Source organism: Parasteatoda tepidariorum, chromosome 1 (genome assembly GCF_043381705.1).
Source record: "Parasteatoda tepidariorum isolate YZ-2023 chromosome 1, CAS_Ptep_4.0, whole genome shotgun sequence".
Classification (NCBI taxonomy): domain Eukaryota; kingdom Metazoa; phylum Arthropoda; class Arachnida; order Araneae; family Theridiidae; genus Parasteatoda; species Parasteatoda tepidariorum.
Window position 1 is genome coordinate 100,180,247 of NC_092204.1, and position 11,422 is coordinate 100,191,668.

Below are 11,422 nucleotides of genomic sequence, written 5' to 3' on the forward strand. Positions count from 1 at the left end.
TTGATATTAATTTATTCGTGGATATAATTACATTTATTCGATATTTTAATACTTACTGACGATAGATTAGAACAAACATCAGTGTTTGGAGTATCGGGCAAATATATACCGGGCAATGGCACTTGACTTTAAAAAAATATCAGTGTAGGGTATACCGGGTAAATGTATACCGGGTAGTGGCACTAGACCTTAAAAAACATCAGTGTAGGGTATACCGGGCAAATGCATACCGGGCAGTGGCACTGATCCTTAAAAAAGCATCAGTGTAGAGTATACCGGGCAAATGTATACCGGGCAGTGGCACTTGACCTTGAAAAAACATCAGTGTAGGATATACCGTGCAAATATATACCGGGCAATGGCACTTAACCAGACCTAGTATGACTAGACCTTTGGTAAATGTTCAAAATATATACTAGGTTTAGTGCCACTTTTGCTAGAGCTGAAATATTTAAAAAAAATTAAACAAAGCGTTTGAATCAATTTTAAACAGATACCGAAATTATTGCTTTAAAATTAAAAAAAAATATAATAAAAACTGCGCCAGATAAGAGTAATTGAAGTAGTTGTCTTATACAGCGCATGTGAGGGAAAAAATTTTAAAAAAATTATCCAGGTGCATCTAAAAATGGATGAATATCCCAAGACACTCTGTGGCTGTGAGTGACACAAATTGCCCACTTGACTTTTAGCATTATACATAATGACCGGGCAATGTAATAATTGCAACATAAATTATAATTTTGTCATATTCTTTTGGGCACTTTTTAAATTGCCCGGGCATTATAAACAATGCCCAATTATTTACATTGCCCGTGACATACACACTCTATAACAAAAAAATCGACGCACCAAGAAGGAGTTGTCCGATAGAAACTAAAATTAGCGGATAGGAAGACAATGTACAGATTAGTAAATGATTAAAATTTCAGAACAATTGAATAATTTATTGCAGAGTTGCAGTAACAAGTTCAATAAGGTGTTGACCCGCCTCTAGCCTGGATACAAGCTGCCACACGGCGTGGCATAGACTCATAAAGCTCCCGGATGGTCTCTCTCGGTATTTCCTGCCAAATTCTATCCAATTGTCGAACGAGGTCATCAACATTCCGTGTCAGATGCAATCGTCATTCCATCATATCCCAGACATGCTCGATGGGAGAGAGATCTGGTGATCTGGCAGGCCAAGGAAGAGTTTGACAAGCTTGCAGACAGTTCATAGCAACACGTGTCGTATGTTGTCTGGCATTGTCCAGCTGAAAAACCAGCCCAGGGCACTGCAAACGGAACGGTAGCAAAGCAGGTCTTAGGATATCGTCGACATACCGCTGTGCAGTAAGTGTACCTCTAATGACGACCAAAGGGGTCCGGTTGTCAAAGGAAATGGCACCCTAAACCATAATGCCTTGTTGAGGGCTGGTGTGGCACGCAATAGTGACGGCAGGATCCCCCCTCTGCCCTGTGCATTTCAGGACACAGTTGGGAGCGGGACTCATCGCTAAAGACTATACGTCCCCAGTCGGCATCATTCCGGCCTGATCGAGCCAAGCACTACTATAATCTGGCGTGGCAGTGTGCTGCCGTGAGTGGCAGGTGGCGTAACGGTCACCGCGAGCGTAGATTTCTCTCTTCGTAGATTTCGCAAACGTCTGTGAATGGTCATGGTGGACACTGGTGTTTGGGTTGAACGTTTGATGGTTGATAGAGATGAAGAAGGCGCTGTGACAGCTGCTCGGACAATCACTCTGTCCTCACGCTCTGTTGTAGCCCTAGGTCAACCGCTACCATCCTGACGCTGAACTCTGCCATTTTCCACCCATCCTTGTCAGCATCCTTGAATCGCCGCATCGCTTCGATTCAATTGACGAGCGATTCTTCAATTTGTCCAACCGGCCTCTTTCAATCCAATGATTCGACCTCTGTCAAACTCTGAAAGTTGTTCGTAATAAGCGTGAATCCTGCAGCGATGCATTTTTTTAAATTTTTGAAAGGTAATCCGAATCGCAATCAAACCGAAAGTTTTAACTACCGTTGAAGAACTGCTCCTTATTACGTCTCCTGGATGCGTAGTTCCGATTCGCCAGAGATCAAACTATTCGTTCATTGGACACCAAATTTCAATCATTTGCATATCTGTTCAAAACATTCATGCATACGAAATTTCAAAGCTATCGGATGATTGCTTCTTGGTGCGTCGATTTTTTTGTTATAGAGTGTATACTCGTATTTATATATATTGTTCATCATGTATAGTCCGCAAAAAAAACGAAAAAAAAAACGAATCACCCTGAATAACTTTCGTTCTAATGATCGGATTTTCACGAACTAAGTGTCAATCTTAAAGGTTTCAGGGGTGACCTCAAATATGCTAATTAATTAGTGCTAACTTTTAATTAAGTTACGAAATCAGACACAAAAACGTACTTTTTTTGAATAAACATATATTTTTTTTACACATCTGGAATCACATTACACACTTAAATTGAGGGGGGGGGGCAGACAAAATTTTAAAGAAATTGGGTGGTAAATTTGGTCGCAATAAAGGTTTATATATTTGGCGATAGTCCAGAAAACCGCCAAAAAAAGTCGCCTGCGCTAATGAATATTTTAAGATAACCCATTGACTAATTCAAAAGAGGAATGCTTAATTTTACTAGGTTGCTAGGCAACCAATCCCTGACTGTAAAAAAATTGAAATAATGTTTTGTGATTTCTCGGAGAGGCTTAATTAATTGTTAATAGAAAATATCTTGTAGTTTCGGGGCAATAGAAAATTTTCAAGCTGATTTCTATCCAAAAAGCAAAAAAAAAATTTTTAAATCCTCTTTGAAAAGAAAATTTTAATCGATTTATAAATTATTTATAATTTTTTAAGTTTTTAGAATTTAATTACATGAACTTTTTATCTCATATTATTTAGATTATGCTGCTTTTGCTATATTTATTCGAGGATCTCATACTAAAATCAAATTAACATAACTTTTTATAGCTATATACAAAATTTTAGGGATAATCATTTTTACAGCTTTAATCGAGTCTTCTAGGCAAGAAAGTTTGAAGAAAAAAAAGTGCTGTCAAATTAAATGTAGATAGTATAGTAGTTCTGATGCACATTAACAAGGTTTTCCATAATTAACGATATTTCTTTTTTCTATAACTCAAGGAATTGCTGAATGTTTAGTGGCATTTTAAAAACATTGAAATATGTTATGTTTAAGAATAAGATATTGAAATAATATGTTGCATATTGCATGATTCATTGTTTAAAAAATCGCTTCATTCTGCTAGTTATTTATTTTACATGGTTTTCTTTGGATAAAGTTGATTAGCAAATACCATCCTCATGTTTCGATACATTCTGAAACTTACGTCAGCAAATTCACCATAAAATGTCACACAGCATATTCTTCAATTACGATAAGCTACATTTACCACCAAGTACTGCTACTATGATTATTTTCGTTTTCTTATATATATCTGATACTCTCTTTTTAAACAGAGCTCGTAAGATCCTTAAGATACTGAAATGGGGGCACAAAAACTTAAAAGTTAAAATATTTAATTTCATTAACTCAAAGTATCTGGTCTCGAAAATTTAATTTTTAAGTCAAATATAACTTTTACAATATTGATGCTCTTACGTTTTTAAAGACCACATGAATCCTGTTAAAGTATTAAAATGCATACGTTTACTTTAACGAGTGTAATATCCTTATCAAAATAATGATCAAGACCCAAATTTAAAACAGTATAATTGACGATAAAAACTCAACTGGCTTTTATCGTATATTTCAATATCTTATTCTTAAACATAACATATTTCAATGTTTTTAAAATGCCACTAAGCATTCAGCAATTCCACGAGTTATAGAATAAAGAAATATCGTAAATTATAGAAAACCCAGAGAATGTGCATTAGAATATGAAGAGGGAAGTAAAAGTCGATATGTTTCGAGCGTTCAAATATAATCACCCATTTTCAAGACTTGTCAGGCTTGAATAACTTCAGAAAAGAATTCAAAAGAGTAAAAGAATTACTGAGATATTACAGAATTCTTTGAGATATTACAGAATCAGTCCCTGCAAAATATTTCATTGGAAAAAACGATTCTTGAAATAAAATGATGACCGCAGCAACATTTTACAAATATATTACAAATGATTCTACCCATGGCTAATTAAAAATGCTATTAAATTCCCTATTACCTAGGTATAAATCTCATATCAATTTGAAACTGAGCAAGTTTTGTTCATCAAAACAAATTTTCTGGTTTAGTTTTCTGCCTAATTCATGGAAATCTCCCTTTAGATCTTGAAAACAAAAGAATTGTAAAACAATATGTCTAGAAAATGTTGCATAAAATTTTTAAATAAGTATTTGAGGCCTCAACTGAAGAAGTTAAAATGCTTTTATGAAATGCGATATTTTTCCATTCGATGTAGAAAATGTTGTCTTTAACAAATGCATGCAAAACAGACTCCGAGATTTAATGAGCAAGACAGCTTATCAACAAAACACATGCTTCGAGAGTTACGATGCACTATTTCTTCAAAAGCTTGAGAAGGAAATCTCACAAGTTATGTTGCAAATTTTTAAAGAAACATTGACAGAAAAGTTTAATCTCCCAATTATCCAATAGCCTGCGCTTTTCTCAATATTGAAGAATTTATTTTAAAAAGAACATTTGGTTAATCAAATTTTGGCACTGAAGCTGATACAACTAGCATTGATAATGAAAGTTTCTTGAAAACTGATTTTGAGATAAGTCCCCTTGAGGCATTGTTAATTGCAGAAACAATTGGTTCCATAAGTAAATGGTAAGTACTGCTGAAGACCCACTAGATATAAGTCAATGAGAGATGGATTTTACTCAAACCTCGAAACTCTTTTTTCTCATTTATTATCCAGGGAGGAGTTCTAGAAATGGTACTGGAAAATCAAAAGAAATTTCGAAAATACATTTACATAGGCCAAAAATTTGGAAAAAAGAGGAATGTTAAATCAAAAGAAGAAGAAATAAATTACTTTTTTGCATTAACTTCAGAAAAAGAACGAAAATTTAAAGAGATTGAAAGAGCTGATAAAAAGTTAATGCAGAAAGTATGACAAAGAGAAAAAAAATACTTAAAAAGATAAAAAAAAGCTTCAAAAAATATGGGGATAAGAGTAAACAAAAAAATAAACATTCATAATTTAGAATAGACTATTAAACTGTGAGAAAAAAAATTATTATTTTTTTTTTTAAATTATGTATTCAAACATATTTTACTTTCCTCTTCATGACAGAAAAAAAAGTAACATTTTCCACGTTAATTGTGGTTGTATGTTGTAATTCCAAGTAAAATCTTGTTTTTAGACACTTGTGTGGCCTATGGATTCCTAACGAGCATCAAACATTCTCAAAATTAAGTGTTCATTCACTGGAAAATTTAGTGTTTATTCACTGGTAAGAACTGTTCCTTCACTTGGTTATCTTACTACTTATTATTTAAACCACCAAAAGCTTAAAACAATATTATGTAAGTTATCTATTTTTTTTACATAATTCTCATTTAGTAATAAATATGTCGACTCCTTAATTTAGCTAAAATAAAAAATTTTGAAATGTTTATGATTTTTTTTAAAGGGCAATCTAAGCGTAAATGTTGCTTCATTGGTCAGTTTACCCTATAAGATGTTGGGAAATTTGTGATGTGAGACATGCTTAAAAATGTTGACTTCGTATTTTTATTAGTATTTATGAAATATATTGTCAAGAAATTGATAAAAATATTATTCTAAATCTATGCATACGTATGTATATTATTGAAATTGTATCAGTTTTTGAGAAACAAAATAAAAAAATTAAAAATAATCACATTAAATAAGCACAATCTGATGTAAAATCATATTTTATCAGATGCACGCTTTTATAAACCTAGGCATTCGTTGAATTCGTTGAATATAGTGTTGTTTGAAAGAAATAAAAATAAAAAGATTAGCAAACGATTATTAGGGGAAAAAATATGAATGAAATTTTACGCTGCGCGTGCGAAGTCAAGTTCCTCGCAAGTTTATCACATTTTAATATTAATCGCGTCATTTAATCATTTCTTTATTGTCGCTAAATTACTCTTTTAAAAATAATTAATTTTAATTTTTCTCAGCTTCTAACAAATAAAAACAGTTGAAACTTTTGATTTTTCAATTGAAAAATATGTAGATTAGTATGGCATAAAAAATTCATGCCTTATAATTCAAACTTTTTCATCCTCAATTTAATTAAACAATAAAAAATTATTAATAATTATTAAAAATTATTTTTTTCATGAAATTATCTTTGGGTAAGTGAGTTTTATGAGTGGGTGCAATTTTCTTTGAATTGCTTCATTAGTTTTAAAAATATGACTATAAACGTAAAAAGTGAAATTAAATCTTAATAGTGAAATAAAGACTGGTTTTAAATCACCAAAAATAAAAGAAATTTCAATAAACAGGAAAATTTTGAAAACAAAAAAATTTCGAGTTCACATTATTTTATATTAAGTTATGTTTTTTAATTAAATTAATGTTTTTAACTAAAATTAAAATATTTTAAAGAGGTCTTACACTGATAAAATAAAATAGAACAAACTTATTATAAAACATCTGGAAAATAAGTGCATTTTGATTGCTATTTTGCACAAGCAAGCAGGAAAAAAGCTTTTAGTAAGGGATAAATTAAGGTCGCAAAAAGGCTTTTATTTTAATTTTGCCCAAATAGACTCCAGCGCCCACATTACTCGGCGCTCTATAAATATTCACCTGTAATCTAATCTTGCCTACATTATTCAATATGTTCGATTCATCCATTTACATCACCATGTTACTATTAAAAAATATAAGTCTAGCCAAATCTATTATTTTGTAGCAAACTTTATCACCGTCCGAAGCAACGCTAATGTCACCGAATCCACTGTGTAGTGTTTAGTAGGATTAGGCAAACATATCTATTTAGTTATTTTATTTAATTTATAATATTTCAGTCTGATTCAAAATGACTTTTAATATTTTTTGTAGGGATGTTTTACATTGTAAATTTTTTGTTTTCTAAAATGTCATTTCTAATACTATTTACAAAATGCGTACATTTCTTAGGAAAGAAGAAGCAGTTGTAAATGAAAAAAAAAATGTTGGCTTTGGCTAATATTTAATTTTAAAATAAATTTAAAATAGAAGTTCAGTAAAATTTAAAATACAAGTAGAGTTTAATAAACTGAAAGTAAAAAAAAATATTGGGATAATCATATTTATATTATGCAAATTTCTTTATTGAATTATAAATGATTTTTTCTTAAAATTGCTCTTTTATTAGCACTCTTTTATTTTCTCTGGGAATCTGAGCACCTTGCATTTGATAACAAAAGTAACATGTGATAAAAGGAATAATAAAATTGGGAATAAAATTTCAAAATTAGTATTAAACTATCAGCAAAGTCTTGGAGAAAACTCTGACCAGTAGCTGTAGTAATAAGATAAATAATATTTGATTATGTATGATTTTGCATACTTCATGAGGGGAATAGCAGTATTGTGATTTTATTAATAAGCAGGTGACAACAGTTTATCAATATGTGTGTTGTCAATCTTTACATCTGCATTGTAACATCAATATTAAAAAATAGACATTTTTTCGCTTTATTTATTTTTTTCAAGTATTTATATTTTATAACATTTATTAGAGTGCGATCTAAATGTATGAAAATAGATGCGAACAACTACTTTTGTTCTACACTCGGAAAAAAAATTCAGTAAAAATAACTACACTTGTTATTAAAGACATTAGAATACGCAATTCTAAAAATTAAATTAAAGGAAACGGTATTTAAACTATTCACATGGCAATTTTACCGTTAGCTGTTGTTACTGTTTATCGGAAACTCTGCTTTCCAAAATTATAGTTCTTATTTCAATATACTTAGTAAAAAAATACGAATCTTTGCATTCTTTGCAAGATTCGAAACTTTCGAAGATATCTTTCGAAGAATCTTTTCGAAGATTCGAATCTTTGCAAGTAAATGTAACCAAATGAATGATTTTTATGCCATGAAGTATTACGTTACAACTACCAATATAATCTCCAGAACTATCAATCATTTCTCTATTCATTTGGTATTTTTATACTTTTGATGTCTATGTCTCTAGCCAAGAAGAAGGGTAATAATCTCTTCACTACTCTACGGCTTATTTAAAATGTTCCTTTTGAATGATTCATTCAGATATTCAATATGTAACCCTTGTGATAATATGCAACATTTTTCCTCTTCGTGATTTACATGTCTGATCTCCACCTTGTTCTCCCTAGTGACATATTATGCCTTATTTTGGGGGGCGATATCTACCTGATAGCAATAGCAGAAACATTTTCGAAGTGAAAAATAAAATGTAGTTTACACTAAATCAAATTCAGAAATGGTGCAAGGATTGGAACCTTGAAATAGACCCGAAAAAAAATCCTGCCATTGTCCTTGATTTTGAAAGCCACATCTTTTCTTTCTCCAGCTAAAACGGTCTACGAACCTAAGGCATGTTATGCAATGCTGCTCTTCGTGCCGAGATGGACACTGATTACACTCCTTCTCAAAGAAGCTGTAGTTAGTACACTAACTTCAAGACGTATATATGGCATTCATCAAAATTTTACTTTCGACACATCTCTCTCCAATCATCTTCTCCTGCTTACCATCACCTTCATCTCCTTCCATCTCGCTTTCCACAAGGTAAAATGACTCCACTTATGCCAGTCCTCCATAAATAGATGACCAACAAGAACATTTTATCGTTATTAAATTCCACCCTCTAATTCGAATCTCTTGAAATGTTTCAGTTTATCTTGATAATTTACTATTGCAAACCAAACACTTACTCCCGCTCATATATGGCAGTACTTTTACTTTCGTTACTTGTACCGCCGGTACAAGTAAAAAGTACGTACTTTTACTTGTACTTCGTTACTTTTTAAATTTAGTACTTTTACTTGTACTTTCGTTACTTTTTTAGGGAAAAAGTACAAGTATTTGTAACGGAAATATCGAATGAAATCGTTACTTTTTTCTAAAACTCGGTAAGCTTTCTAAAAAAACAAAAAATTAAATTTAAAAAAAATGCTTATGTTTTTTTAATTTATAAAATTAATGTGCAATATATATGCATTCACAGCTAACTTCGTGTTTAAATACCTTCTGTTTCAACTTATACTGCACATTCAATTATTTTTTACTAGCTCAAAGATCACAAAGCTATCTGAAACCCCGTGTTTGCTTTGTTTATGTTTGTGTTTTTAAAACGCGTTTCTAAAGAGTAAAACAATTTTAAATCAATGGTAATTTAAATAAATAAAAATAAGAAACTAAAAATTAAAATCAATAGATAAAATTTCTTTTTCGTGCAAATCCATAAAAAGTTTGAAAAAATTATATTTGATTTTAAAATTATATTATACGATTATATTATAAAATTATATAATAATATTCTTCCGAATTTAAAAATAAATTAATATCCATAACTTTCAAAATTAAAAATAATTAAATAAATAACAACAATTTTGCAAAAACATTAAAGAACATAAGAATATTATTCAATAAAATTTTAGGTTACTTTGAATTTTCGATTTCCTAGAAATGTACTTTTAAATCGTTACTTTTTTTGTTTAGTACTTGTACTTTTACTTGTACTTTTTACTCGTTACTTTTTAAAATAAGAACTTTTTACTTTTTACTCGTTACTTTTTTTAAAAATACTTGTACTTTTACTCGTTACTTTTTAAAAGTAACGTTGCCATATATGCTCCCGCTTCAGGTTTGAGCTCTATTTGAAGAGTTTCGCAATCAGAATCTCTCAAATTGTTCGGCATTGATTGATATTGTTGTTATTTGATATTGTCATTGTTTGATATTTTGGCAACAGATGGATCCAAAGAAAATTGGTGGGGGAATATATACCTCTAAAGTGTATAGTCGGCAAAAAATATATATATATATCACCCTGGGTAACTTTCGTTCTAACGATCGGATTTTCTCTAACTAAGTGTTAATCTTAATGATTCTTGGGGGTGACCATAAATATGCAAATAATTTAGTACTAACTATTAATTAAGTTACGAAATCGGACACAAAAACGAACTTTCTCAGAATAAACATAATTTTTTTTAACATATTTGGATTCTTAACTTCAAAAGGTAGGGTGTGGCCACAATTTGGGAAATATGGTCCCCATAGTTTGGTCAGGAAAGTGATCCCAAGCTCGGAACTCTTAAATTTAATTTCAATTTTGCGGATTTAGTCATATTTTTAAAACTAATTAAGCAATTAAAAAAAAATTTCACAAACTTATAAAACCCATTTACAAAAAGATAATTTCATGCAAAAAATAATTTTTAACAATTATTTAATATTTTTTAACATTTAATTTAATTGAAGGTGAAAAAACGTTGAATTATGAGGTATCAATTTTTTTAAAACATATTAATCTACATTGTTTTCTGTTGAAGAAAGTAGAGTTTCAACTGGTTTTATATTGCAGAAGGTGAAAAAAATTGAAATTTGTTATTTTTGAAAAAATAATTTGGTGACAATGAGGAAATATTTTAATGGGCCGATTAATATTAAAATGTGGTTAACTTACGAGAGGAGCTTGGCTTACGCGCGAAACGTATAATTTCATTCATATTTTGTTCTCTAGTAAGTGATTGTTAATCTTCTTTTCATTAAATTTTTTTTAATTATGAAATGAGATATTTTTTTTTTAGTCGTCTAAAAATTTATTCGTAATTTAGTAAGGAAATTTGAATAAACCCTTTTATTCAATGAATGTCGAGTTCTATAAAAGCATGCTGCTGATAGAATATGATTATACATCAGATAGTACTTATATTTATTTTAATTATATTTTATTTCTTAGTTTGGTTTTTCAATAATTGATACAATTTCAGTAATATACATGTGCATAGATTTGGAATAATATGTTTATCGATTTCTTCAATGCATATTTTAGAATTATTAATACGATTACATAGTCAACATGTTTAAGCAACCTAAAATTTTTCAACATCTTATATATCGTCTTAATCTTAAAATAAATTTTCTAATCCCCTGTACATCTTTGTCAAGCTTTTGTCAAGCTTTTTTTTCTGAAAAAAACTTTGAATTATTGTCTGTTAGCTGAGAATAAAATCATGTTAAGAAATTAGAAACTTTCTGCTGTTTAAAATCATTATATGCAAAACAGCTCAATATTTACTAAGCATATTATTTTTTCGAAAGTTATTGATTTTTTTTCTTGTAACTTCAACATAGATTATCTTAAATGGTATTGGTGTTTTATAAGTCACTACAAGGAGTATAAAGATACCGAACAAAAACAGCTGTCGAATACGTGGCCAAAGTTTTTAAGCTTCTTAAAATA